The sequence below is a fragment of the Chrysemys picta genome, chromosome 1 (genome assembly GCF_011386835.1).
Source record: "Chrysemys picta bellii isolate R12L10 chromosome 1, ASM1138683v2, whole genome shotgun sequence".
Classification (NCBI taxonomy): domain Eukaryota; kingdom Metazoa; phylum Chordata; order Testudines; family Emydidae; genus Chrysemys; species Chrysemys picta.
The window spans coordinates 144,239,111-144,266,572 of NC_088791.1; the positions used below are offsets into that span (position 1 = coordinate 144,239,111).

General features: G+C 47.7%; 1 long non-coding RNA gene across 2 annotated transcripts in view; it reads left to right on the forward strand.

The window, feature by feature from the left end:
• The first annotated feature begins 16,192 nt into the window (after window positions 1-16,192).
• LOC135981808 (uncharacterized) overlaps window positions 16,193-27,462 on the forward strand; it is a 71,484-nt gene continuing 60,214 nt past the window's right edge. Inside the window, exons 1-3 of one of the 2 annotated variants that reach the window (XR_010598971.1) lie at window positions 16,193-16,307; window positions 24,994-25,078; window positions 25,913-25,979. This is a non-coding gene — a long non-coding RNA (uncharacterized LOC135981808). Of the gene's footprint in view, window positions 16,308-24,357; window positions 24,493-24,993; window positions 25,079-25,912; window positions 25,980-27,462 lie in introns of those variants that run through there. The other variant, XR_010598972.1, reaches the window with a different exon arrangement.

Genomic DNA, 27,462 nt, shown 5'->3' on the forward strand with positions numbered 1-27,462 from the left:
TACTTCCCGGACCAGAAAATAACCGTTGGGGATGTTGAAATGCCTATAGTTATCCTTGGGGACCCAGCCTACTACTTAATGCCATGGCTCATGAAGCCATACACAGGCAGCCTGGACAGGAGTCAGGAACTGTTCAACTACAGGCTGAGCAAGTGCAGAATGGTGGTGGAATGTGCATTTGGCCGTTTAAAAGGTCGCTGGTGCACTTTACTGACTCGCTCAGACCTCAGCCAAACCAATATCCCCATTGTTATTGCTGCTTGCTGTGTGCTCCACAATCTCTGTGAGAGTAAGGGGGAGACCTTTATGGAGGGGTGGGAGGCAGAGGCAAATCGCCTGGCTGCTTATTATGTGCAGCCAGACACCAGGGCGATTAGAAGAGCACACCAGGAAGAGCGGCGCATCAGAGAAGCTTTGAAAACCAGTTTCATGACTGGCCAGGCTACAGTGTGAAAGTTCTGTTTGTATCTCCTTGATGAAAACCATCCCCTTTATTGACTCATTTCTGTAGGCAACCCACCCTCCCCCTTCGATCACAGCTTGCTTTCAAAGGAAATAAAGTCACTATCGTTTAAAAATCATTTATTCTTTATTAATTGATTATAAAAAGAGGGAGAGAACTGACAAGGTAGCCAGGGTGGGGTTTGGGAGGAGGATTGGAGGGAAGGAAAAGGCCACTAAAAAAAGGTTAAAATAATGACTGCCTTTTGCTTGGGCTGTCCACTGGGGTGGAATGGGAGGGTGCACAGAGCCTCCCCTCCCGCGTTCTTACACGTCTGGGTGAGGAGGCTATGGAACATGGTGAGGGGGGAGGGGGGTTATACAGGGGCTGTAGCGCCAGTCTGTGATCCTGCTGCCATTCCTGAAGCTCCACCAGACGTCAGAGCATGTCTGTTTGCTCACGCAGCAGCCCCAGCATTGCATCCTGCCTCCTCTGATCTTCCTGCTGCCACCTTTCATCTCGAACGTCTCTCCTCTCCTCACGTTGGTCCCTTCTGTCCTCACATTGGTCCCTCCTGTCCTCACATTAGTCCCTCCTGTCCTCACATTCACTGGCATCTTTCCTATACTTTGAAACTATGTCCTTCCACTCATTCAGATGAGCTCTTTCATTGCGGGATACCATGATTTCCACGAACATCTCATCTCGGGTCCTCTTTTTCCGACGCCTTATCTGAGATAGCCTTTGGGACGGAGGAGGGAGGCTTGAAAAATTTGCAGCTGCTGGAGGGAGGGAAAAAAGGAGAGAATTTTTTAAAAAGATACATTTTACAGAACAACACTATTCACATTACATAGCACATGTGATTTCTGTGCAAGGTTGCATTTTGCCTCTTAATATTGAGTGCCTGTGGCTTTGCTGCTAGAGATCACAGATGCAGATCCGGGCAACAGAATTCGGCTTGCATGTGGCTATGGTAAGCCATTGTCTTTTGGCTTCTGTGCCCTCCTTTCCCACATACCAAGCAAAGCCCGTTAAGTGCTGTCGTTTTCCTGTTAACCTTCAGCAGCAGAAAACAAACTACCCCCCCATCCAATTATCTAGGATGATTGCTTTTTCCCTCCCCCCACCGTGTGGCTGGTATCAGGGAAGATCCCTGTTAGCCACACGTGAAAAGCTTAGTGCCAATTCCCGCCACCCCGCGTGCTTGGCTTACTACAGGGAAGGATTTCTTTTCAGCCACAGGCAAACAGCCCAGTAGGAAGGGCCACCTCTGTCCCCTTAATTAAATTCCCGTATTTCAACCAGGTTACCATGAGCGATATCACTCTCCTGAGGATAACACAGCGAGATAAAGAATGGATGTTGTTTGAATGCCAGCAAACACCGGGACCATACGCTGCCAGGCTTTGTCATGCAATGATACCAGATTACTTGCTACTAGCATGGCGTGATCAAGTGTCCTACCATGGAGGACGGAATAAGGCTGCACTGCCCAGAAACCTTCTGCAAAGGCTTTTGGAGTACCTTCAGGAGAGCTTCATGGAGATGTCCCTGGAGGATTTCCGCTCCATCCCCAGACACTTTAACAGACTTTTCCAGTAGCTGTACTGGCCACGAATCCATCCCAAGTCCTCAGGGCAAAGTAATCATTAAAAAACGCTTGCTTTTAAATGATGTTTTATATTTTAAAAGGTAAACTCACCTGAGGTCCCTTCCATGGGGTCATGGTCTTGGGTACTGGCTTGGGAGGCTTGGGAGGGTACTTCAGTCAGGCTGAGAAAAAGATCCTGGCTGTTGGGAAGAATGGAGTGCTGTGTGCTCTCTGCAAGCTCCTCCTCCTCCTCCTCCTCCTCCTCCTCTTCCCTGTCCGCAGAATCCTCACGTGTGGCTGATGAGATTACCCCCGCCTCGGAATCCACAGTCAGAGGTGGGGTAGTGGTCAGGGGCGGCTCTAGGCACCAGCAAAGCAAGCACGTGCTTGGGGCAGCCCATTTGCAGGGGCGGCAGGGATCCAGCATGAGAGCTGAGAACCAACAGGGGGCCCTGGGAGCTGTAGTTCCTTGGTTAGCTCCTTGCCTATAGAGCCAGCCCTGGAGCAGGGAAAGAACTACATTTCCCAGCATTCCCTTGGCCACTACCAACAGGAAAGAGGGGGAGGGAGTGAGGTAGCTGAGACCTCATGCTGCAGTGAATGGAGAGCTGCACTGTGAGTAGGGATACCATATTTTAACATTCAAAAAATAGGACACTCCCCGGGGAGGGAGGGTAGCCCCACCCTGCCCCCATCTACTCCCTCCGACTGCCCCCCACAGAAACCCCAACCCATCCAACCCCTCCTGCTCCCTGTCCCCTGATCACCCCCTCCCGGGACCTCTGCCCCAACTGCCTCCCAGAACCCCACCCCCTATCTAAGCCTCCCTTCTCCTTGTCCCCAACTGGCCCCTCCTGAGACCCTCCCCCAACTTCCCTCCAGGACCCCCACCCCCTACCTGTCCCCTGACAAACTCCCGGGACTCCCATGCCTATCCAACCGCTGCCTGTCCCCTGACTGCCCCCCCAACCCCCTGACCCATCTAACCCCCCCTTCTCCCTGCCCCTGACTGCCCCCCCGAATCTCCACCCCATCCACCCCTCCTGCCCCCTTACCGTGCCACTCAGACCAGCGTGTCTGGCTCCATGCAGCGCTAGACCCACTGCTGCATATATGCTGCCGTGCTACCCCGCAGAGCCACAGCCCTCTCGCCCCACCCCCCAGCACCTGCCTTCCAGATTTGAACACCTCAAAATTCAGGAGTGCTCAAGCTCAGTTTGGGCGGCTGTTACTTCATTTCTCCCAAATCAAATATACTGATCCACTGTAACTTTCTGTAGAAAAAGTAGGATAAAATTGAGCAAGAAATGCTTCCCAGTGGTTATTAGGACTGGAATTGGTATTTTCAACAGCCATTGCCTTTTTTGTTTGTTTGTTTGTTTGTTTGTTTAAAAGGAAGACAGTAATATTGCATTGGCAATTTCCCCATAGAAAGAAAGAGAGGAACAAAAGAATAATAAAAGGCACCTCAACTTTTCTTCATTTATGTAGGACAGTCTTATAATATGCATCCAGATATCCTCCAATCAGCCAAGCTGAAAATTGTTCCACTTTACTGCAGTTCTGTAACCATATGGGAACCAATCCTGTCTGTATTCTGTGCACATCTAAAATTCCTGCTGAATGACCGGCCCTGGGAGCGAGTTACCAGTGACCCAGGGCTGCAGCGGAAGGAGGGTGCACCTGGGGGGGGGAGGGGAAGAGAGCCCAGGGCTGGGGCAGCAGGGGGGTCCGGCAAGGAGCCCAAGGCTGGGACGGGGGGCAGCCAAAATTTTTTTTGCTTGGGGCAGCAAAAAACCTAGAGCCGGCCCTGGTAGTGGTGGCGACCCCCCCCTAGAATTGCATGCAGCTCAGCGTAGAAGCGGCATGCCTGCGGCTCTGACCCAGAGTGACCGTTTGCCTCCTTTGTTTTCTGATAGGCTTGTCTGAGCTCCTTGACTTTCACACAGCACTGCTCTGAGTCCCTATTGCCTCTCTCCATCATGCCCTTGGAGATTTTTTCAAAAGTTTTGGCATTTTGTCTTTTCGAACCAAGTTCTGCTAGCACTGAATCCTCTCCCCATATAGCGATCAGATCCAGTACCTCCCGTACGGTCCATGCTGGTGCTCTTTTTCGATTATCGGCCTGCATGGTTACCTGTGCTGATGAGCTCTCTGTGGCCACCTGTGTTCTCCTGTGCTGGGCAAACAGGAAATGAAATTCAAATGTTCGCGGGGCTTTTCCTGTCTACCTGGCCAGTGCATCCGAGTTCAGATTGCTGTCCAGAGCGGTCACAATAGTGCACTGTGGGATAGCTCCCGGAGGCCAATACCATCGAATTGCGGCCACACTAACCCTAATTCGAAATGACAATATCGATTTCGGCGCTACTCCGCTTGTCGGGGAGGAGTACAGAAATCAATTTTAAGAGCCCTTTATTTTGAAATAAATGGCTTCGTTGTGTGGATGGGTGCAGGGTTAATTCGATTTAATGCTGCTAAATTCGAATTAAACTCATAGTGTAGACCAGGCCTTGGTATACTCAGCACCAAACTCTCTCTTGGTGTTAGGAGCATATGCCATTTTTGCAAAAAGCTTGGGGGTGAGGAACAAGCTCTCTCATAACTTTAAGCTCAGTGGTGAGGGTACTCACCTGGGATGTGGGAGACCCCTGGCTCAAGTCCTTCCCTCCACCTGAGCAGGAGAAAGGTTTTGAACCAGGGATCTGCCATCTCTCAGGTAGGGTGGCCACTCACATGTTCCCAGAATACCAGGCATTCCAGCACTTCTGGGAATGGTGTGTATGTGGGGGGGGGGGGGCTCCCACCTTGTGACCCCACTCCTGCCACTGTGACCTCAGATGCACGGCATGCCAAATCACTCCGTGTGGGGGATGCCATTTTCAAGGGCATGCCATCCCACCCTCACTGACCTGACTTCACATATACCGTGGCTACAAGGTAATGCCAGTGGGGATGGAGCAGTGTGCAGTTCAAAATGTTGTTTCCCTGTTCAACAGTGGACAAAGCCATGTCCTCTTTTGGCCCAGTCCTGGAAGGGGGAAAGTCAGTTAAAAAGAGGACTATCCAGTATAAAACTGGACAAGTGCCCTCCCTACTCTCAGGTGAGGGATAGTCTGATATGGGGGCTCTCAATCTCTTCCATTGAAGCTGTTCCACTCTGAATAAATGTCACTGGACCACAAAATGAGTGAAAGTGAGCAAGAGAATGACTCTGTAGCCTGATGGTCAGAGCACCTATGTGGGAGACCCAGGATCCAGTCCCCCTACTCTAATGACTTGCACAGTCATTTGCATTTTGTTAATTTTCAGAACTGTAAGAGGAATATGAGTTTTACCCAAACAGTGTCCAGGCTCCATAGTTTGAGAAAGCCTTAACTAATGGGCTCATACCGCTAGGAGGATCCTACATTCCTGGATCCTGTTGTGAACTGAACTGAGACCACTCCCCAAAAGCTTGCTTCACACATAGGACACCAAATGGCTGTCCCTTTTCTTTATTACTGACATGGGACTGGATTGAAACCAGTGTCCTAGAGGTGAAAGGCTCTGGGTGTGATGCCCTGACACCCTTCAGCCAGCCAGTGCCCACTGACTGAATTCCACAGAGATCTTGGTCCTCCTCTTCTCAGACAGAAGATCTGAGTATCTCCAAGCTGGTAGGCTGGAAGGGTAAGATAATGCCTGAAGGAGGGGGATAGAATCTTCCCCCCATACCTGGCAGGAGTAAAGGGTGGTTTAGTCGCTGGCAGCTGGGATTCTGTGCCTTTCCCATTACCCCCATTTAGATCCCAGACATGATTTCCATGAGTTGTTCTTGCCACTTTCAAAGCCTCCCTCAGCTCCACCCTGACAGCTCCTACCTGTAGCTGCCATCCTGGTAAGAATACAGCTTGGACACTGGCAGAGAGAAGAACCAAGAGGAGAAAGAGAGAGCAAGGCCAAGACTGGAGCTTCAGCATCTTCAGCTTCTCCCAAGGTTTGGGGGAGGTGAAGTAGGGTGGGATATATAGCACCTGTACCAGCTGCAATCTCTTTCATTCTCTGGCCATTCCCTTGATAGCTTTAGCTCTGGCTGTCACTTGGCCCCTAATTTCCCACTCAACTACCTCCTGGAGCTCATTAACCTTCCAGCCACTTTGTACATGAGGATATATATCAGGGTGAGCACAGCAACCCCTTCCTCCAAAGAAAAGGGACAAAGATGTTTACTTAATGTCAGGAAAGACAAATGAGACCACAGCGGCAGCTGGCCAGAAGCTGGTGGTGTTTAGATGCTGACCAGAGTCATGAGCAAGGTGGGCTGGTGTAGCACAGAGTCAGAACCGGAGTCACTTCCTAAGGAGGTAGCAAAAGCATCAACATATAATAAAGATTTTCGGTGTCAGGGTGCAGTTAAAGTTATACCATGTGTCAGCTCAGGTGGTGGTGGGAGTTCTGACTCAAATTCTTCTACGGCAAGTGGCTGTAGCTGCCACTGAGTTCAGGGGGTGGTAAAGTGAACTTCAGTACTAGTATTTGAAGATGCAGATTTTGCTGAACTTGTGGGGCTGGGAGCATAAATACCAGTTAATGTCCCAGAACTCATATTTCACTGCACTGGATATATAAATCCCAGTGATATTACTCTGGGGCATAGATCCTGTTGGACTAGATGGGGCATGGTGGAACAGGAAGCCCAGTGTTAGTGCCCCAAGGGCCATATAGCTGCACACATTAAACATTTCTAAATCACCAGATAACTTGCATCCAAGAGTTTTAAAAGAATTGCCTGAGCAGCTCACTGGACCATTAATGTTGATTAGGAAAGTTCCAGAAGACTGGAAGAAAGCTAATGTTGCATCAATATTTAAAAAGATTAAATGGGATGACACAGGTAATTATAGGCGTGTCAGTCTGACATCGATCCCAGACAAGATAATGGAGTGGCTGATATGGGACTAGATTAATAAAGAATTAAAGGAAATTAATAAAATTAAATAAAAATAAAATAAATAAAAAGCTAAAGTACTCAATGCTTTTTGCACCTCGGTCTTCACAGACAAGGTCAGCTCCCACACTGCTGCACTGGGCAGCACAGTATGGGGAGTAGGTGAGCAGCCCTCAGTGGTTAAAGAACAGGTTAAGGACTATTTGGAAAAGCTGGACATGCACAAGTCCATGGGGCCAGATGCAATGCATCAGAGGGTGTGGGAGTTGGCTGATGTGATTGCAGAGCCATTGGCCATTATCTTTGAAAACTCATGGCCATCAGGGGAGGTCCCAGACAATTGGAAAAAGGCAAATATGGTGCCCATTTTAAAAAAGGGAAGGAGGAGAATCCAGGGAAAGGACAGTTACCTGTTCCGTAACTGGTGTTCTTCGAGATGTGTTGCTCATGTCTATTCCACAGTAGGTGTGTGTGCTCGCCACGTGCACCAGTGCTGGAAGTTTTTCCCTTAGCAGTACCTGTAGGGGGAGCGCTACTGCGACCCCTGGAATGGCGCCTCTATAGCGCGCTATAAGGGGAACCACGTGCTCCCCCCACCCTCAGTTCCTTCTTTGCGGACCAACTCTGACAGAGGGGAAGGAGGGCGGGATGTGGAATAGACATGAGCAACACATCTCGAAGAATGCCAGTTACGGAACAGGTAACTGTCCTTTCTTCTTCGAGTGCTTGCTCATGTGTATTCCACAGTAGGTGATTGCAAGCTATGATGGAGGTGGGTAGGAGTTCACAGATTCCCTTGCTGAAGCACAGCCCTACCAAAACCAATGTTATCCCTGGCGTTGGAGACAATTGCATAGTGCGATGTGAACCTGTGTACTGAGGACCAGGTAGCGGCTCTACAGATGTCTTGGATAGGGACATGGGCCACAAAGGCAGCCGATGAGGCCTGAGCCCTTGTCGAGTGCGGCCTCACGATAGGTGGTGAGGGAACCCCTGTTAGGTTGTAGCATGTGTGGATGCATGTGTCGTTCATGGTCTTCTATCTACCTATGCAGCCTCCTACATCCTCTTTCAGATCAAGGCTGCATTTAACATTATCCTAACTTTCTCAATATCTTTGATACTTTACTAATTGTTAAGAGCTCCACTCATCCAAAACCCTAGCACCTTCACCTCCTTCCTTGACTCAGATCTCACATTTGCCCCCTACAACCTGGAATTTAAGTATTTCAATCAGGATTAGAGAACATGCCTTATAGTGATAGTCTCAAGCAGCTCAATTTATTTAGTTTAACAAAGTGAAGGTTAAGGGGTTATCTGATTACAGCCTATCTATATGGGAAACAATATTTGAGAAGGTACTCATTAGTCTAGCAGAGAAACGTGTAACATGATCCAATGGCTGGACAAATTCAAACTGGAAATAAGGCATACATTCTGAAAAGTTAGAATACTTTACCACGGTCATGGTGGATTCTCCATCACTGGCAACTTTTAAATCAAGATTGGATGCTTTTCTACAAGATCTGCTCTAGGAATTATTTAGGAGAAGTTCTGTAATCTGTGTTATACCGATCAGACTTTGTTTTAGCTTATGAATTTTCCCTATGCTAAAAAGTAATTTCATTCCTGTTTTATAACTAGGAAGCAGAGTCAGAGGGGAATCCTCTGTGTTTTAAATCTTTTTATCTACCCTGTAAAGTTACCTTCCATCCTGATTTTGCAGATGTGATTCTTTTACTTTTTTTTTAATAAAATTATTCTTCTAAGAACCTGATTGATTTTCAGTGTCCTAAAAACCAGGGATTTGGTCTGTGCTCACATTGTAACTAATTGATTAGTATATTATTCTCAAGCCACCCCAGGAAAGGGGTTGAAGGGGCTTGGGGGGATATTTTGGGGGATAGGGCTCCAAGTGGCCCCTCCCTGAATGTTTGTTTAAATCACTTGGTGGTGGAAACAATACCATCCAAGGACAAGGAAAGGAATTTGTGCCTTGGGGAAGTTTTTAACCTAAGTTGGTAGAATATAAGCTTTGGGGGTCTTTCATGCGGGTCCCCATATCTGTACCCCAGAGTTCAGACTGGGGAGGGAACCCTGACAGACCTAAATCTCCTTTTCTGCAATTTAAGCCCATTTACTACTTGTCCTGACCTTTGAAGATAAGGAGAACAATTTATCACCCTCCTCTTTATAACAACCTTTTATGTATCAGGACTGTTATCGTGTCCTCCCTTAGTCTTCTCTTCTCCAGACTAAACAAACCCAATTTTTTTTTCAATCTTTCCTCGTAGGTCATGTAGACCTTTAATTATTTTTGTTGCTCTTCTCTGGACTTTCTCTAGTCTGTCCACCTCTTTCCCAAAGTGTGGTGTCCAGAACTGGATGCAGTACTCCAGTCGAAGCCTTATCAGTGTTGAGTGGAGTGGAAGAATTACTTCTCTTGTCTTGCTTACAACACTCCTGCTGACACATCCCAGAATGATGTTTCCTCTTTTTGCAACAGAATTACACTGTTGACTCATTTAATTTGAGATCCACCATAACTGCTAGATTCTTTTCTGCAATACTCCTTCCTAGGCAGTCATTTCCCATTTTCTATATGTGCAATTGATTGTTCCTTCCTAAGTGGAGTACTTTGCATTTGTCCTTATTGAATTTCATCCTATTTACTTCAGACCATTTCTCGTTTGGCCAGATCATTTTGAATTATGACCCTGTCCTCCAAAGAAGTTGCAAACCATCCTAGCTCAGTATTATTTACAAACTTTAAAAATGTCCCCTCTCTGCCATTATCCAAATCATTTATGAAGATATTGAATAGAACAGGACTCAGGAAAAATCTCTGTGGAATCCTGCTGGATATGCTCTTCCAGCTCAACTGTGAACCATTAATAACTACTGAGTACAGTTTTCCAACCAGTTGTGCACCCCCCTCCCTTATAGTAGGTTTTTCTGTGCTATATTTCCTTAGTTTGCTTATGAGAAAGTCATGAGACAATATCAAAAGCCTTACTAATGTATAGATATATCACTTCTACTGCTTCCCCCCTTATCTGTGAGACTTGTTACCCTGTCAAAGAAGGATATTAGGTTGGTTTGATGTGATCCATGTTGACTGTTACTTATCACCTTATCTTCTAGGTGCTTACAAAGTGATTATTTGCTCCGGTATCTTTCCAGGTACTGAAGTTAAGCTTACTGGTCTACAGTTCCCTGGATTGTCCTTATTCCCCTTTTTATAGATAGCTACTATATTTGCCCTTTTCCAGTCCTCTGGGATGTTTCCTATTCTCCACGGTTTCTCGAAAATAATTTCTAATGGCTCAGAGATCTCCTCAGACAGTTCCTTAAGTGTTATAGGATGTGTTTTGTCAGGCCCTGCAGACTTGAAGACATCTGACTTGTCTAAATAAAAAGTAATGGAAGGTTACAAAGTCTTCAGGGTAGGCGATGCCTTTTTTTATCACATTATTAATATTTTTAATATTTATTTAAGATTTAGCATTTCTGTGCATTAGAATTTTCTATTTGATTTCTTCCTGTTGCTTTTAACCTAGGGAGGTTTAAGGTGGAGGAAGATTCCCTTGTCTAGACTCAGGACTAAGGGCTAGTCTATATTTAGCATTATAGTGGTACAAACACAATCTGTTTAGAAATGTATGTAGTTAAATCAATAAAGCTCTTAGTGTGTATAAAGGTTCTTATCTTTCCGTACCTTATTCATGTAAATATAAGCACCATTATATTGATATTACTGTGTTCATGTAAGGGGGTTGTACTGCTTTAATTACCTGTTTATAAACTGATAGATTTAGTACTGCTATAGCTATGTCTAGACTACATCCAGGAGTCCGAAGATTTAGGATTTATTTCTAATAGCCGTCAAAAGACTTCCTGTGTGAACTTTAGCAACTACTGAATCCATTTCCTATTCTGTAAGAAGGTGATCAAACTTGTTGAAAATTTTCAGATGAAACACTTTTCCATTGAAAAATGCTGATTTGACAACATTGAAATGTTTTGCAGGAGCATACTAATTTTGTTTATATTTTTGATGAAAAAGTATCAAGACATTTCAGAGCACTTCAATAAGGTCACTTGATATTTCTGAAACTATTTTTTGAAATTTCTAGTTTGTGGGAGATAATTTATAATATAAAAATCTGAATGAAATGCTTTGACAGTGTTGAAACAAAATGTTTTCAAATTTCATTTGATAGGAAATTTAACTTTTTGTTCTGATTTGGGATGAAGGGAAATTTTAAAATGTCATTTCCTGTGGGACAGAACTCCTGAGTTTGGAGCAGCTCTAGTGATGATACTTGTGAAGCACATTGAGACATAGGTGAAATGCATGTTGTTTTTTCATATTATGTCAACTGTCTTCAGTTAAGGCTTGGTAGTTAACCCTTTTGCAGCATTCTTCCCTTTAAGGAAAAAAGGTAAGTTAAAATCAAAAATACAGGCAGCACTGAGTTGAGAAATCAAGCACACAAAAGTTAACTGTTAAATCACAATGTTAACTTACCACAGAACAATATTTTGTATTTGTTTTCCTTGTTAAATATCAATCTTAATTTATTCACAGATAAATTTAGATAAGGCTATAAAAAGATATCTAGAAATATAACACTGAGAATACTGTAGTTATTTTAAAGCAAAAAAAAAAAAAAAAAGATGATTCAGGAAATTCAAGGTCCAAATTCAGCTAACTGTGGTACTTGAGTCAGAATATGTGGGTGTTTAAGACTGCATATTTTAGTGAGTAAATGAGACTCCTCATCAAATCATAGAATGTAGGCTAAGAAATGGTACATTTATCAGTATAATCCAGAAGTGGTGAGCTTCTGGTGTTAATGGGCAATAGGATTGGAAGACCCAAGTATGTCTGAGTTGGCTCACAAATATGTGGAAGGGGAGGTGGTAGGTATTTTATCTACTGTAATAAGAGGTAATGTTGGACCAACTGGAGCCAAAAATAATGTCACTCCAGTATTGATCCTGATAGAGAACTGGCACTGAGATTAGTTATCTTCATTGTATTTTCAGAATGGTAGTTCAGGGTTTGTATGGGAAGCTTAGATCACTTATGGTCATTTGGTGATTAGCTGTTGGGGATAGGGAGATTGATGGCAGATAGGTAGAGGATAAAACATTAACATAAGGACAGTCAGTTGTAAATCCTGTCCTCACAGTAGTAGCAGGAGCCCAACAGGAGGCTACCACTGAAGCAAAGAACCAAGATCTGGCTGCAAGGTTTTTCCCTCACCATTTGATATAAGAATGGCCATTGGGTCAGATCAATGGTCCATCTAGCCCAGTATCCTGTCTTCCGATAGTGGCCAATGGCAAGTGCTTCAAAGGGAATCAACAGAACAGGCAATTATCAAATGATCCATCCCATGTCATCCAGTCCCAGCATCATTTTACTTTGATTAGGCTGCAACATAGGGGAACAGAGTGGGAACAGCAGAGGTTGGACAAAGCTGGCAAATCCCTGTGCACATCCCAATTACCCAATGCAGGAAGACTTTGATTCTCCTGATTCCACAGGAAGAGGAAAGTAGTTGGCAGCCTCCTCAATCTCCAAGTCATTGACCTATCTCCTCATATGGTAGCTATTGGCGAAGACAGCTACCGTTATCCAAAGAGGGGTAGAAAGGGGCTTAGGCCCAGAGGGAAGAGAGAGCACAGAGAAACAGGTAACTTGACAGGTCTTCTATCAGAGAAAGTGGCTAACTGGCTCTGTGGATATGGGGAAAATGGTAGATGTGATATATCTTGACTTTAGCAAATCTTTTGATATGGTATCCCACAGTATTCTTTCCAGCAAGTTAAAGTAGTATGAATGGACTATAAGGTGGATAGAAAGCTGGCTAAATCATCGGGCTCAACAGGTAGTGATCAATGACTCGATGGCTAGTTGGCAGCCAGTATCAAGCAGAGTGCCGCAAGGGTCAGTCCAGGGTTTTGCTCAATAACTTCATTAATGATCTGGAGGATGGGATGGATTGCACCCTCAGCAAGTTTGCGAATAACACTAAACTGGGGGGAGAGGTAGATACACTGGAGAGGTAGGGATAGGGTCCAGAGTGACCTAGACAAAATGGAGGATTGGGCCAAAAGAAATCTGATGACGTTCAACAAGGACAAGCGCACAGTTCTACACTTAGGACCAAAGAATCCCATGCACCGCTACAGGCTGGGGACAGACTGACTAAGCGGCAGTTCTGCAGAAAAGGACCTGGGGATTACAGTGGATGAGAAGCTGGATATGAGTCAACAGTGTGCCCTTGTTGCCAAGAAGGCTAACGGCATATTGGGCTGCATTAGTAGGAGCATTGCCAACAGATCGAGGGAAGTGATTATTCCCCTCTATTCGGGACTGGTGAGGCCACATCTGGAGTATTGCGTCCAGTTTTGGGCCCCCCACTACAAAAAGGATGTGGATAAATTGGAGAGAGTCCAGCGGAGGGCAATGAAAATGATTAGGGGGCTGGGGCACATGACTTACGAGGAGAGGCTGAGGGAACTGGGCTTATTTAGTCTGCAGAAGAGAAGAGTGAGGGGGGATTTGATGGCAGCCTTCAACTACCTGAAGGGGGGTTCCAAAGAGGATGGAGCTCAGCTATTCTGAGTGGTGGCAGATGACAAAACAAGAAGCAATGGTCTCAAGTTGCAGTGCGAGAGGTCTAGGCTGGATATTAGGAAAAATTATTTCACCAAGACGGTGAAGCACTGAAATGGGTTACCTAGGGAGATGGTGGAATCTCTATCCTTAGAGGTTTTTAAGGCCCGGCTTGACAAAGCCCTGGCTGGGATGATTTAGTTGGTGTAGTCCTGCTTTGAGCAGGGGGTTGGACTAGATGACCTCCTAAGGTTTCTTGCAACCCTAATATTCTATGATTCTTCTAATGCCAATCAACATAGTTTATGGAAAATAGATCCTGTCAAACAACTTGATATATTTTTGAGGAGATTACACGTTTGATAAATATAATAGTGTTGATGTAATATACGTGGCCCAGATCCACAAAGGTACTTAGGTGCCTAAGTCCCAGTTTTAAGCTCCACTGCAATCCACAAAACTCCTGCTGACCCTGTAGGTGGCTAAATTCACCTGGTGCCTACATTTTTGCCTCTGGGCATGTGCACTATTAGGTGCCCGGAAGCCTATCTCCCATGTAAGGCCCAGAGCAATTCATGAACCAGGGAAACATTTGGCTGCCTATCTCATGTGTGGGATCCAAGCCAGCAAGTGTGCTCAGAGGCTGCCTACCAGCTCAGGTCCCTTTCAAAATCTAGCAGGAGGAGAAGTGGTGGTGGTACCTTGTAAGTTTTAGCCCAGTTAGAGTACTCACCTGGGACTCACTCTCTGCCTCTGACCCATGTTCAAAGAGAGAATGTGACTGTGTAGTCCAGTGGTTAGGCACCCACCAACGCAGGATCCAGTCCCTCTTCAATTATTTATCCACAGTGCCACAGCTTTGACAGGGAGCCCTACATCAGGCTATCCCATAGCTCAGTGATTAGTGCACATGCCTGAGACAAGTAGGAGACCCTTGTTCTTTGCCTGAGGAGGGAACGGAACTCAGGTCTGCCCCATCCCAGGTGAATGCTCTGACCACTGGGCTAAGAGTTATAAGGTGGCCACTATCTCCTCTCCCCACTTTTGTGTGGAGCAAGGCTGGCACCTAATTCATTTTCACAAGAAACAGCTTAGGCTCCTCAGTTGTCTGACTTCAGGTAGTGGGTTCCCTTGTATAGATTGCTATGCAAAGATATGGCACTTAAGCCCCGGCTGCAGGGAGATGCCCAACACTGTGAGAGGGGGAGGGCTGAGCAGACACCTCTGTCATTTGCATCTCCCATTGTCTAGCTTAGGCAGCTCCCCATTCATCATGCTAGCTTTTGTGGATCACATTCTAAGGCCCCTCTGTCCTGCCATTCACTGTATAGGAGTCTAGATGCCTAATTCAGGCTTTACGGATTACACTGTTGTTCCTGTGATTTTCTCGGCCTCTAAAAGTTATGCACCACAATGCTCAGCATTGCAGTGGCTAAGTCCCTTTGTGGCTATTGGCCTAAAACTTCTGAAGGCATGTGACTTGGTACTGCATGATATTTTGACTAAAAAACTAAACTACAAAATTAATAGGACACAAATTAAATTGATTAAAAACTGGCTAAATGATAGGTCTCAACATTTAATGGTAAATGGGGAATCATCACTGAGTATGTGTTTCTAATGAAGTCCTGCAGGGGGCAGATCATGGCCCTACAAAAAACGGTTACCTACCTTTTCATAATTGTTGTTCTTCGAGATGCGTTGCTCATGTCCATTCCATTCTAGGTGTGCACGCGCCCACATGCATGGCCGGAGATTTATGCCTTAGTGATAGCCATAGGGTTGGCAGTGGAGCCCTCTGGAGTGCCACACTCATGCGTCGGTATATTAGGCGCCGCCGGCACTATGCCCTCTCAGTTCCTTCTTGCTGGCAACTCCAACAGAGGGGCAGGAGGGCAGGTAATGGAATGGACATGAGCAAGATATCTCGAAGAACAACAGTTACCAAAAGGTAATGTAAGCAGGTCTGAATGAATGCTCCCCTGGATTTGTTTATGTAAATATAGTTTGCTCCTGCTCTGCTTAGATATTCAGCACATAGAGTGGTGTCAAAGTAATCAATTTTGACTGGTGTTGGGTACAAATCACTTTAGTACTGAATGCAGGGGAAGTGAAATGCTGTTACCAAAATGTTGTAATTATTGTAGGAATACAGGAAGCAGGACTGTGCTTACCTGTCCCAAATGAGGGGGGTCACCTTCAGCTGAAAGGACCCTATTAAGCCAGGGGCTCGAATGCCAGAGCCCCGTGAAAGTAAGAGGTGTACGGACAGATGTCCCAGCCAGGAGGTGTGGATGCTCTCTAGAAGTCTCCAGACTACTTTGACCTGTTCCTCCCCACTGTTCAAAGAAAGAGCTAAATAGACTTCATTAGGAGCCTCTGTGTTATTTTAAATGCTCAATCAGAACTAAAAATCAGTTACGGTGGGACTATTTCTGCCCTGCCTGCCAAGAGATTAAAAAATCACTAAGAGACTGATGTGCAGAGGTCACAGCAGAGGGGCACGTGGCAACAGAAGGTGACTGACAGTTGGCTGGCAAACGAGAGGTGGAGAGGTGTGTCCAGCAGGGTGGCTAGCGGAGAGGCACAGTGGACAAGTGCCCAAGCAGTGGAGCAAGTAAGGTGCCTCCTTACCTCCATCCAGCGTGGGAGGTGAATTCTGCAGATGCACCTTTGACCTCTGGGTCTGCACTGACCAAGGACAATAACTGTGAGTGGGGTGCAGAGAAGAGATGGGCACGCTAAAGGGAATTTTGGGTTGCAGGACTTAAGAACCTGAGGGGAAAAGGACACTGCCCATCTTACAAAAACAACAAGGAGTCTGGTGGCACCTTAAAGACTAACAGATTTATTTGGGCATGAGCTTTCGTGAGTAAAAACCTCACTTCTTCGGATGCATAGAGTGAAAGTTACAGATGCAGGCATTATATACTGACACATGGAGAGCAGGGAGTTACTTCACAAGTGGAGAACCAGTGTTGACAGGGCCAATTCAATCAGGGTGGATGTAGTCCACTCCCAATAATAGATGAGGAGGTGTCAATTCCAGGAGAGGAAAAGCTGCTTCTGTAGTGAGCCAGCCACTCCCAGTCCCTATTCAAGCCCAGATTATGGTGTTGAATTTGCAAATGAATTTTAGTTCTGCTGTTTCTCTTTGAAGTCTGTTTCTGAAGTTTTTTTGTTCAATGATAGTGACTTTTAAATCTGTAATAGAATGACCAGGGAGATTGAAGTGTTCACTTACTGGCTTGTGTATGTTACCATTCCTGATGTCTGATTTGTGTCCATTTATTCTTTTGTGGAGGGACTGTCCGGTTTGGCCAATGTACATGGCAGAGGGGCATTGCTGGCACATGATGGCACATATGACATTAGTGGATGTGCAGGTGAATGAGCCCCTGATGGTGTGGCTGATGTGGTTGGGTCCTCTAATGCTGTTGCCAGAGTAGATATGGGGACAGAGTAGGCAACGAGGTTTGCTACAGGGATAGGTTCCTGGGTTGGTGTTTCTGTGGTGTGGTGTGTAGTTGCTGGTGAGTATTTGCTTCAGGTTGGGGGGTTGTCTGTAAGCGAGGACTGGCCTGCCTCCCAAGGTCTGTGAGAGTGAGGGATCGTTTTCCAGGATAGGTTGTAGATCGTGGATAATGCGCTGGAGAGGTTTTAGCTGGGGGCTGTATGTGATGGCCAGTGGTGTTCTGTTATTGTCCTTGTTGGGCCTGTCCTGTAGTAGGTGATTTCTGGGTACCCGTCTTGCTCTGTCAATCTGTTTCCTCACTTCCCCAGGTGGGTATTGTAGTTTTACGAATGCTTGATAAAGATCTTGTAGGTGTTTGTCTCTGTCTGAGGGGTTGGAGCAAATTCGGTTGTATCTTAGGGCTTGGCTGTAGACAATGGATCGTGTGATGTGTCTTGGATGGAAGCTGGAGGCATGTAGGTACGTGTAGCGGTCAGTAGGTTTCCGGTGTAGGGTGGTGTTTATGTGACCATCACTTATTTGTACTGTAGTGTCCAGGAAGTGGATCTCTTGTGTGGACTGGTCCAGGCTGAGGTTGATGGTAGGGTGGAAATTATTGAAGTCCAGGTGGAATTCTTCAAGGGCCTCCTTTCCGTGGGTCCATATGATGAAGATGTCATCAATGTAGCGCAAGTAGAGGAGGGGCACTAGGGGACGAGAGCTGAGGAAGCGTTGTTCTAAGTCAGCCATAAAAATGTTGGCATACTGTGGGGCCATGCGGGTACCCATAGCAGTGCCACTGACTTGAAGGTATAAGTTGTCCCCAAATCTGAAGTGGTTGTGGGTGAGGACAAAGTCACAAAGCTCACTTGCCCATCTTACGTGAGCAGTGGGTCTTCTGCTGACGGTTTAGGTTTATGAACCCTGTTTGCGGTGTTTTTCCAAATTAACGCCCAGTTACTGCCCTCCTTTTGTTAAAAGTTTTTCTGCTACACACAGACTCTGTGCTTGCAAGTGGGGAAATATTGTCTCTCATAGGCACCCAGAGATGGTGTGTAATTTTCCCAGGTTACTGGGTGAGGGTCAAGCTGATTCTGTGTTGTATCAATGGAAAGGAATCCCTAAATATTGAACCCGGCCCTAGTTGCTGCTGGCTTCGCCTGGCAGAAGGGTTACACATTAACCGTTTTTTCTTCTTTGAGCAGCGTGCCAAACCAGTGCTGGCGAGGCCACACAGGGGCTATTAGGATAACCTTTGCCCTGTCCTGTTTGATCTTCACTAGGACTCTCTGAATCAATGGCACTGGCGGGAAGGCGTACATCAGTGCCCCTGACCATGGAAGGAGAAATGCATTTGACAGGGAACCCTTGTCTCTCCCCCGGATTGAACAGAACACATGGCATTTCCTGTTCTGCCTGGACACGAACAGGTCCACCTGGGGAGTCCCCCACTTCCGGAAGATTGCACTGACAGGCTCTGAGTGGAGCGACCACTTGTGGCAAGATGAGAAGGTTCTGCTGAGGCGATCTGATAATTCGTTCCTGGTCCCTGGCAGGTGCACGGCTACCAGATGAATGGCATGCCACACACAAAAGTCCCAAAGGTGGAGAGCTTCTTGGCAAAGGGCCAATGACCTGGCTCTGCCCTGCCTGTTGATGTAATACATTGCAGTGGTATTGTCCATATCCTGAGGGACTTCCTCCACTGCCCCCAGGTGCAGGAGGTTCTCAACGTCTTGAACAAGGAGTTGCTCGTGAGAAGGGTCCCTAAAGAGGGATGGGGAAGAGGGCAGGTAGGAGGGAGGAGCGGCCAAGAATTGCAGAGTATAGCTACGAGATACTACGTCCAGAAGGGCCGGCTTTAGGCACTGCGGGGCCCAATTTGAAGGAGCTGCCACTGAAATCCCACCACTGTCTTCAGTGGCAGCTCAATCGCTGCCGCGGAGGAAGGCCCCTCCACCGAAATGCCGCTGAAGACAGCGGCAACGATTGAGCGGCCGACGACGACATTGCCGGGACTTCGGCAGCAGCTCAATTGGCTGCCAGTGCCTTCGGCGGCACCTTGGTGGAGGGACCTTCCTCCACGGCAGCGATTGAGCTGCTGCCGAAGACAGTGGCGGGACTTCGGCGGCAGCTCCTTCGGGACGTTGCAGGGCCCTCTTAGTGGCGTGGGGCCTGATTCCAGGGAATCAGCTGAATCGCCCTAAAGCCGGCCCTGACATCCAGCACCCAGCGGTCCGATGTGACCTGCAACCAGGCTGAACAGTAGGGAGGCACAAGGTCAAGAAAAGAACCAGGTGGATCCGGGGAGTTGACTGGGGTGTCGCTCTCAAGCGCACCTTCAAAATGAGCGCTTGTGGCCCCCAGGCTGCTTTGCCGGGCCGGGCTGCGTGGGTGACTGGGAGGAGGAAGGGCGGTGACAACTAAAGCTTGTGTCTCTATCCCTTCTCGTGGCTTGATGAAGCTGCCAAGGCCTTGGTGGCGGGGGTGGCCAGAACTGCTTCCTTGCAGACTGCAGCGTAAGCGTACTCAGCGAGCGAAGGGTGGCCCATTGAATGGGAGATCCTGGATTGAGGTCTGCATTTCTTGGGACAGGCCAGTGGTTTGAAGCCAGGCACTGTGCCTCATTACCACTACTGATGTGACCACCCTAGTCTCCGAGGCCACCACATCCCATCCGCCATTTGGAGAGAGCACCTCGCTGCCACGGTACCCTCCTCCACCAGGGTGCCGAATTCCTGGGCCAACCCTTGAGGGAGGGGCTCCTTAACTTATGAGACTCCCTCCGTAAATTCAAAATTATACCTGCCCAAGAGGGCCTGGTGGTTCACCACTTAGAATTGCAGGCTGGCAGTTGAATACATTTTCCTCCCCAAAAGGTCCAGTCTTTTGGCCTCTTTATTTTTGGGAGTTGAACTGGTTGTCCTTCGCATTGGCCGCAGAGATGACCAGTGAGTCTGGAGATGGGTGGGTATAAAGGTACTCGAATCCTTTGGCTGGGATGAAGTACTTCTTTTTGGCCCCTTTGGACGTGGGAGGGATGGATGACAGGGTTTGCCAGAGGGCCTTGGCAATTTTCAGGACCCCGTTGTGAGGGGTTGGATCACAGAAAACCCCTTGGGAATTGCCAACAGATGTGCTGAGACTACCCCTGAGCCTGTTTCCCCTGGCAGCTGGGGACTTCAGTGCCCTGTCTGGTTTGAGTCAGACACACTTGCCTGCTACAAACCAAGACCCAGGTCTGAACCACATCCCCCAACAGCTGCAGGCTTAACTGAAAACAGCTTAAGAAGTGTTCCTGTCTCTAACACTCAGATTCCCACTCCCAATGGGGTCCAAACCCCACATACATCCATTTTACCCTGAATAAAGCTTATATAGGGTAAACTCATAAATTGTTTGCCCTCTATAACACTTATAGAGAGATATGCACAGCTGTTTGCCCCCCCCCCCCAGGTATTAATATAGACTCTGGGTTAATTAACAAGTAAAAAGTGATTTTATTAAATACAAAAAGTAGGATTTAAGTGGTTCCAAGTAATAACAGACAAAACAAAGTAAATTACCAAACAAAATAAAATAAAACACAGTAAGAAAGTGATTATAGATGAACTCTCACCCTCAGAGATGTTCCAGTAAGCTTCTTTTACAAACTAGCCTCCTCCTAGTCTGGGTCCAGCAATCACTCCCACCCCTGTGGTTACTGTCCTTTGTTCCAATCTCCTTCAGATAACCTTTGGGGTGGAGAAGCTATCTCTTGAGCCAGCTGAAGACAAAATGGAGGGGTTTCCCAGGGGCTTAAATAGACTTTCTCTTGTGGGTGGAGACCCCCCCCGGCAAAATTCAGCTTCAAGATGGAGTTTTGGAGTCACATGGGCAAGTCACATGTCCATGCATGACTGAGTTCCTTACCAGCCAGGCCACATTCCTGGGAAAGCTCAGATGTGGATTGACATCTCCAAGTTCATTGTTGGCTTAAGTATTTCTTGATTGGGCACTTACTGAGAATAGTCTTTTCTCAGGAAGCTGACCAACTGCTTCACTGAGGCTACTTAAAATTAAACGAGTACATAGCTGATATGCATAACTTCGAATACAAAAATGATACATGCATACAAATAGGATGAATATATTCAGTAGATCATAACCTTTACAGAGATATGTTACATGGCATATGTAGCATAAAACATATTCCAGTTATGTCATATATACATTTATAAGCATATTCCCATAAAGCATTATGGGGTGCAACGTCACACCCGTCATGCACTGGTAGTGCAACACGGGCAGGAGTAGAGCCCGAGAGCACATTGAACAAGGTGTCTGCCTGCTCGGCCATCTCCTCCACCTCTAGGCCCAAGTTTTCTGCCACACCTTGAAGCAGGGCCTGGTGTTCCTTAAAATTGTCCGGTGGGCTGGCCCTCAAGGGTCCTGCTACCGCCTTGTCCGGGGATGAGGACAATGATTGTACCGCTGCGGGCAGACCCCGGGACATCATCTCCCATGGGGGAAGGGAGGTTTGCGGTGGGAGCTGTCTCCTCTATCCCGACCTCCAAGTGCATTTCATGCACCGATCCTGGTGCGGCTGGTGCCATCAACTGGTGCTCTGAGGTGGAAGCAGCTGAGTGGTGTGACGGGGGCATCGGCATCACTGGCATACCCCATGCACTCCAATAGGCCCACTGCGCTGACCACTGGCCGTGCTGCCAACGCAGTCTGTAGACGTCGATGTGACCTCTGGTGCCCAATAGCACCGGTGGAGTCTCAGCAAGGGGCTGAACTGCCCTTCTGTGTTTGCCTGCCAACTGTCACCGTCGGAGACAGGTGCTTGGAGTGGGAGGACAAGTGCTGATGTCAGGGGTACTGGTATCATGACAGGGAGCGCTCCCACGGGGCAGGTGACGAAGATCTGCGTCGGGAGGACGACCGGTGGGAGGGTGAACGGTGCTGGTAGTATGGTGACTGGTGCCTCCCCGTAGATGGTTCGCATCGAGATGGCAGGGACTGTGAACGTGGTGCCGGTGACCAAGGGCAAGACCCAAAGGATCTGGGCTGCGACGCCAGAGATCTGCAACGTGGAGATGGAGAATGCTGCCTAGGCTCCAGGGGATATGTGGTGCTCCATTGCCCTCTGGGGGGTCTTGGCAACTGGCTTGCCCTCATACGGAGCCTTTGCCGCTTCCTGAAGCACACATGATGCCGTCGGTGGTGGTGGAGGCCTTTGCTCTCTCAGTGCTGGGGGAGCTTGGGAAGGCGTCAGTGTCACCACAAGTTTGGGTCCCCTACCACTCCCGGGAGTCAGTGGTGGATCCTTTAAGGAGCTAAGGGCCCTGACTGGGGAGGCACATCCGCGTGGCTCCAGCATGGCCAGGCGGCCCGAACTGGGTCCTTTGCCAGATGGCCTTTCTTGCCTGGTGCCAGGGAGCCATGCTTCTTAGTTTTCTTACTGGGCACCGGTGTCGGAGAGTGGTGCTGGGCAAAGCCCGGTGACGGGGGTGCACTATGCAACGAGGTACTAGGAGTTGAATCCGTCTGGGACAGCTCGGAAGCCAGTTGGAGGGCAGCCAACATGAGGAGAGCCCTCAAATGAATATCACACTCTTTGAGAGTCCTGAGTTGAGAGTTTTTACAAATACGACACTTGTCCTTCACATGCAATTCCCCCCAAGCACTTGAGCAGCTGCTGTGGGGGTCACTTACAGGAATAGGCATGTTACAGTCTGTGCAGGGCTTAAACCCAGGAGAACGGGGCATGCCCCACCTGGGGCAAAGTCCCCAATGCGACTCTAACTACACTTACCAACTACCTTAACACTAACTACTATAAGCAACTATTTACAAGGCCCTAAAGCTCAAAGTCAGAAGAGATGAAACGGCTAGCCCTTGCTATGCAAGGAAAGGCACTCCAACCACCACGGGCAGTAAGAAGGAACTGAGAAGGCGTAGGGCCGGCGGCGCTCATGTTCCGAAACATGAGCATGGCACTCAAGGGGGTGCCACAGCCAACCCTACGGGTACTGCTAAGGCAAAAAATCTCCAATGACCACGCACCTGGGCACGCGCACACCTAGAATGGAACTGACATGAGCAAGCACTCAAAGAAGAACATTTAACATTTTTATCAATGCCCTGGAAGAAAACATAAAATCATCACCGATAAAGGCTGCAGGTGACAGAGAAACTGTGGGAGTGGTAAATAATGAAGAGGACAGATCAATGCTATAGAGAAAGCTTGATTGCATGGTAAGCTGGGTGCAAAGCAAACAATGTGTTTTGATACAGCTAAATGTAAATGTAGGAACAAAGATTGTAGGCCCTACTTCTATGCTGAGGGACTCTCTGCTGGGAAGAAGTGACTCTGAAAAAGATTTGGGGGCCACGGTGGATAGTCAGCTGAACATGTGCTCCCAGTGTGACTCTGTGGCCAAAAGGGCTAATGCAATCCTTGAATGCATAAACAGTGGAATCTTGAGGAATAGAGAGGTTATTTTACCTTTGTATTTGATGCTGGTGTGATTGCTACTGGAATACTGCGTCTAGTTCTGGTGTACACAATTGAAGGATGTTAATAAATTGGACAGGGTTTAAATAAGAGCTACGAGAATATGATTAAAGGATTGGAAAACATAGCATATAGCGATAGACTCAAGGAGCTTAGCCTATTTAGCTTAATAAAGAGGTTAAGGGGTGACTTGATTATAGTCTATAGGAGTCTACAAGGGCAACAAATATTTGATAATGGGCTCGTCAGTTCAGCAAAGTAATAAGAACCAATGCCTGAAAAAGTTGAGGATGACAAAATTCAGACTGGAAATAAGGCATAACAGCGAGGGTAATTAACTATTGGAACATCAAGGGTGGTGGTGGATTCTCCTTCACAGGCCATTTTAAAATCCAGATTGGATGTTTTTCTAAAAGCTATGCACTAGAAATTATTTTGGGGCCATTCTATGACCTGTGTTATATGGGAGGACAGACTAGATGATCACAATGTTCCTTCTGGCCCTGGAATCTATGAATGTATGTTCCTTTGAGCTATTCATGTATTCAGCATGCAACATCTGCAGGAACCAGGCTGTTTCCAGAGGAACAAGCATAGCAAGAGTCTCAACTAGGAAAGCACTAGGTCAAGCTGTGACTTTCCCAGGCTCAGACACACAATGCAGGAAACAGCAAGAGGCAAATTCCTACCTCCTAAATCAGCAGCCTCACTCTCCCCTCATTTGTTTATTTTCCCCCATTTTGTTATAGTTTCTCACCATCTGAATGTGGCAATGAGATCGTTGTTTGGAGACCAGGGTGCAGAAGTCAGCCAGGGGACGCGTGTGCGTGCGTGTGCGAAGACAGAAAGTAATCAGCAGAGCCAGTGGGGAAGAATGAGACCCAGTGCAAGAACAGCAGCAGCACTGTGAATCAGTACTGAAGGGCAGCATAGAGCTGGGTGAGGTTAATAGTACCTCTATTTTGCCTTAATCTAATTGCTCACTGCTGAAATAATTGACACAAAAGTTGAAAGAAACAACCCATTCTGTCATCCGCTATTTGCTTCTTTTGTTGAGGACATCAGTGAAATAGTACCTGGAGACTTGTATTGCAGCTATTACCCCTAGTTCAGATATTTGTCCTGTATTGCCTCAGATTCTCTTCCCTTCTCACAATTACATCTCAATGGTTGATGCAGCTTTTAGGGCTCCTTCCTCTCAGCCCAAAGAGCCAGAAAGTGCCTATCTACTTCATTGCATCCGTTTTTCCCCATACACATTCCATGAAAAATGATCATGGGGGCTTTTTTCCGCAGCACTGAAGTGAGGTTTTTTTTGGCAGGTTGTGTGAGTGAGTGAGTGAAGTGCAGTAGGATTTGTGTCCTGGGAGCAGCTTACCTTGTCACTCCGTACCAGAGACTTTGCCAAGCTACAACTGATTTAATTAATTTTTTCTACAGTGCACAGGAAGGCACAGGACACAGCACCAGGTTACAGGGATCCAGCTGAAGAGGGAAACATTCAGAAAATGGGGCACTACTATAGGTAATACAGCTGAGGAAATGTTTGAGTCATAGTAAAGCTTTAGAAAGGGCCCAGATGTTTCGGTGGTGGAGCATCTGAAAATAGATTCAGCCATATTTTCGGAAGGGGACACCATTTATTGGGTACTTAACTTGGAACTTTCAGGGCTCTCACAATAGGCTCCAAATATTGAGGCAGTCCAATGATAGTGAACGCTTGAAAGTATTAAGCTAAGCACCTTGTGAAAGCCTAAACTGAGATGGTCAGCACCAGGCCAGACCACGAGAATGACCCAGGATCCTAGGTGAGGACCATCAGTGCTGACTCCGTGGAGTCATGGAGCACCCACAGAAAAAAAATTAGTGGGTGCTTAGCACCCACCAGCACCCAGCTGCCCCTCCTCCTTAGTGCCTCCGGCCTGCTGCAGATCAGCTCTTCTGCAGCATGCAGGAGGCGCTGGGAGGAAGAAGGGGTGGAAGTGAATGGGAACAGGTGGGGCGGAATGGGGGCAGGAAGAAGGGGTGAGGCTCGGGCTGAGCACTCCGGGGGGAAAAAGGAAGAAGCTGACACCTGTGGTGAGAACACTACATGATAGTCAGTCTAGAGAGGAACCTAGACGGGTCCAAGACAAGGCAAATACATTATTTAAAAAATTACATCAGCTGTTTTATTTACATGCTGTTAGTTCTTAAAATGTCTACTACATGGAATAACGTACATTGCTAAAATGGATATGTTGTACTTGTGTCTTTAGTTAATAGAATTTCTGATTTTACTTAGAGAGATCTTTCCACTCATGTTTGCATTGTTTGCACAGTAAAGATATTAATGGGGTCCTGGACTTGTCTTTTTCAGCACAGAGAAGCATTTAAGTGTGAAATTCCTTGAGAAAAATCTGTGAAATCAGAAATGCTCTTCACAGGTAGGAAAAAGACGGTTACTCACCTTTATAACTGTTGTTCTTTGAGATGTGTTGCTCATATCCATTCCAATTAGAGCAGCGCGGGGCAGCGCGGTGGGTCCGGGCGGGGGCAGCGCGGGGCAGGGGCTGAATCCCTGCTGCTGCCGGGAAGCCCCACGCCTCTCCCTCCCGCTTGCGGCTGCAGCTCCTTCCCGGTGGGACACGCCCACCGGCCCGGCCCGGGCACATGCGGCATGCGTCCAGCGGCTCCTTCCCGGCGGGAGGGAGATTAGGCGTGGGGGAAGCGCGCCTCATGTGGCCGGGGCGGCGGGAGGCACATCCCGCCAGGAAGGAGCTGCAGCCACGAGTGGGAGGGAGAGGTGTGGGGCTCCCCGGCAGCAGCGGGGATTCCGCCCACGCCGCCCACTCGGCCCCTGCCCACTCCGCGCTGCCCCCGCCTGGACCTACCGCGCGCCGCATATGCCAGTGGCGGGCTGGGGGGCAGGAGGTTCCGCGGGGGGGGGCAGTGCGCGCGGCCCCTTTTAAACTCCCCCCCTTTTTTTTTCTCCATCCCCCCCTTTTTTTTTGCTTCCCCCCCCCATCCCGACATTTTATATTGCTGATCTGGTCACCCTAATGATCGTCGGAAGATTTTTACCCTAGCAACACTCAGTGGGTCGGCTGAGGCGCCCTCCTAGAGTGGCGCCCTTATGGCGCCGGATATATGCCCCTGCCGACCCAGTGCCCCCTCAGTTCCTTCTTGCCGGCTACTCTGACAGAGGGGAAGGAGGGCGGGTTTGGAATGGATATGAGCAATACATCTTGAAGAACAACAGTTATAAAGGTGAGTAACCGTCGTTTCTTCTTCGAGTGCTTGCTCATATCGATTCCAATTAGGTGACTCCCAAGCCTTACCTAGGCGGTGAGGTCGGAGTTAGAAGTCGCAGAGTGAAGGACCGCTGAACCAAATGCAGCATCACCCCTGGACTGCTGCACTATCGCATAGTGGGAAGTGAAGGTATGTACTGATGACCAAGTTGCTGCCCTACAGATCTCCTGTATGGGCACATGAGCCAGGAAGGCAGAGGACGAAGCATGAGCCCGAGTAGAGTGGGCAGTAAGGTGTGTAGTTGGGACACCAGCCAAGTCATAGCACGCACAGATGCATGATGTAATCCAGGATGAGATGCACTGTGTGGAGACCGGGAGGCCCTTCATCCGGTCTGCCACAGCTACGAACAGCTGGGTCGTCCTCCTAAAAGGTTTCGTTTGTTCGATGTAAAAGGCGAGGACCCTGCGAACATCTAGGGAATGCAGCTGTTGTTCTCGTTGAGAAGCATGCGGCTTTGGGTAGAAGAATGAAAGGAAGATGTCTTGGTTGACATGGAAGGCAGATACTACCTTAGGAAGGAAGACGGGGTGTGGTCGCAGCTGTACCTTGTCCTTATGAAACACCATATACAGTGGGTCTGACGTGAGGGCTTGAAGTTCCGACACGCGTCTC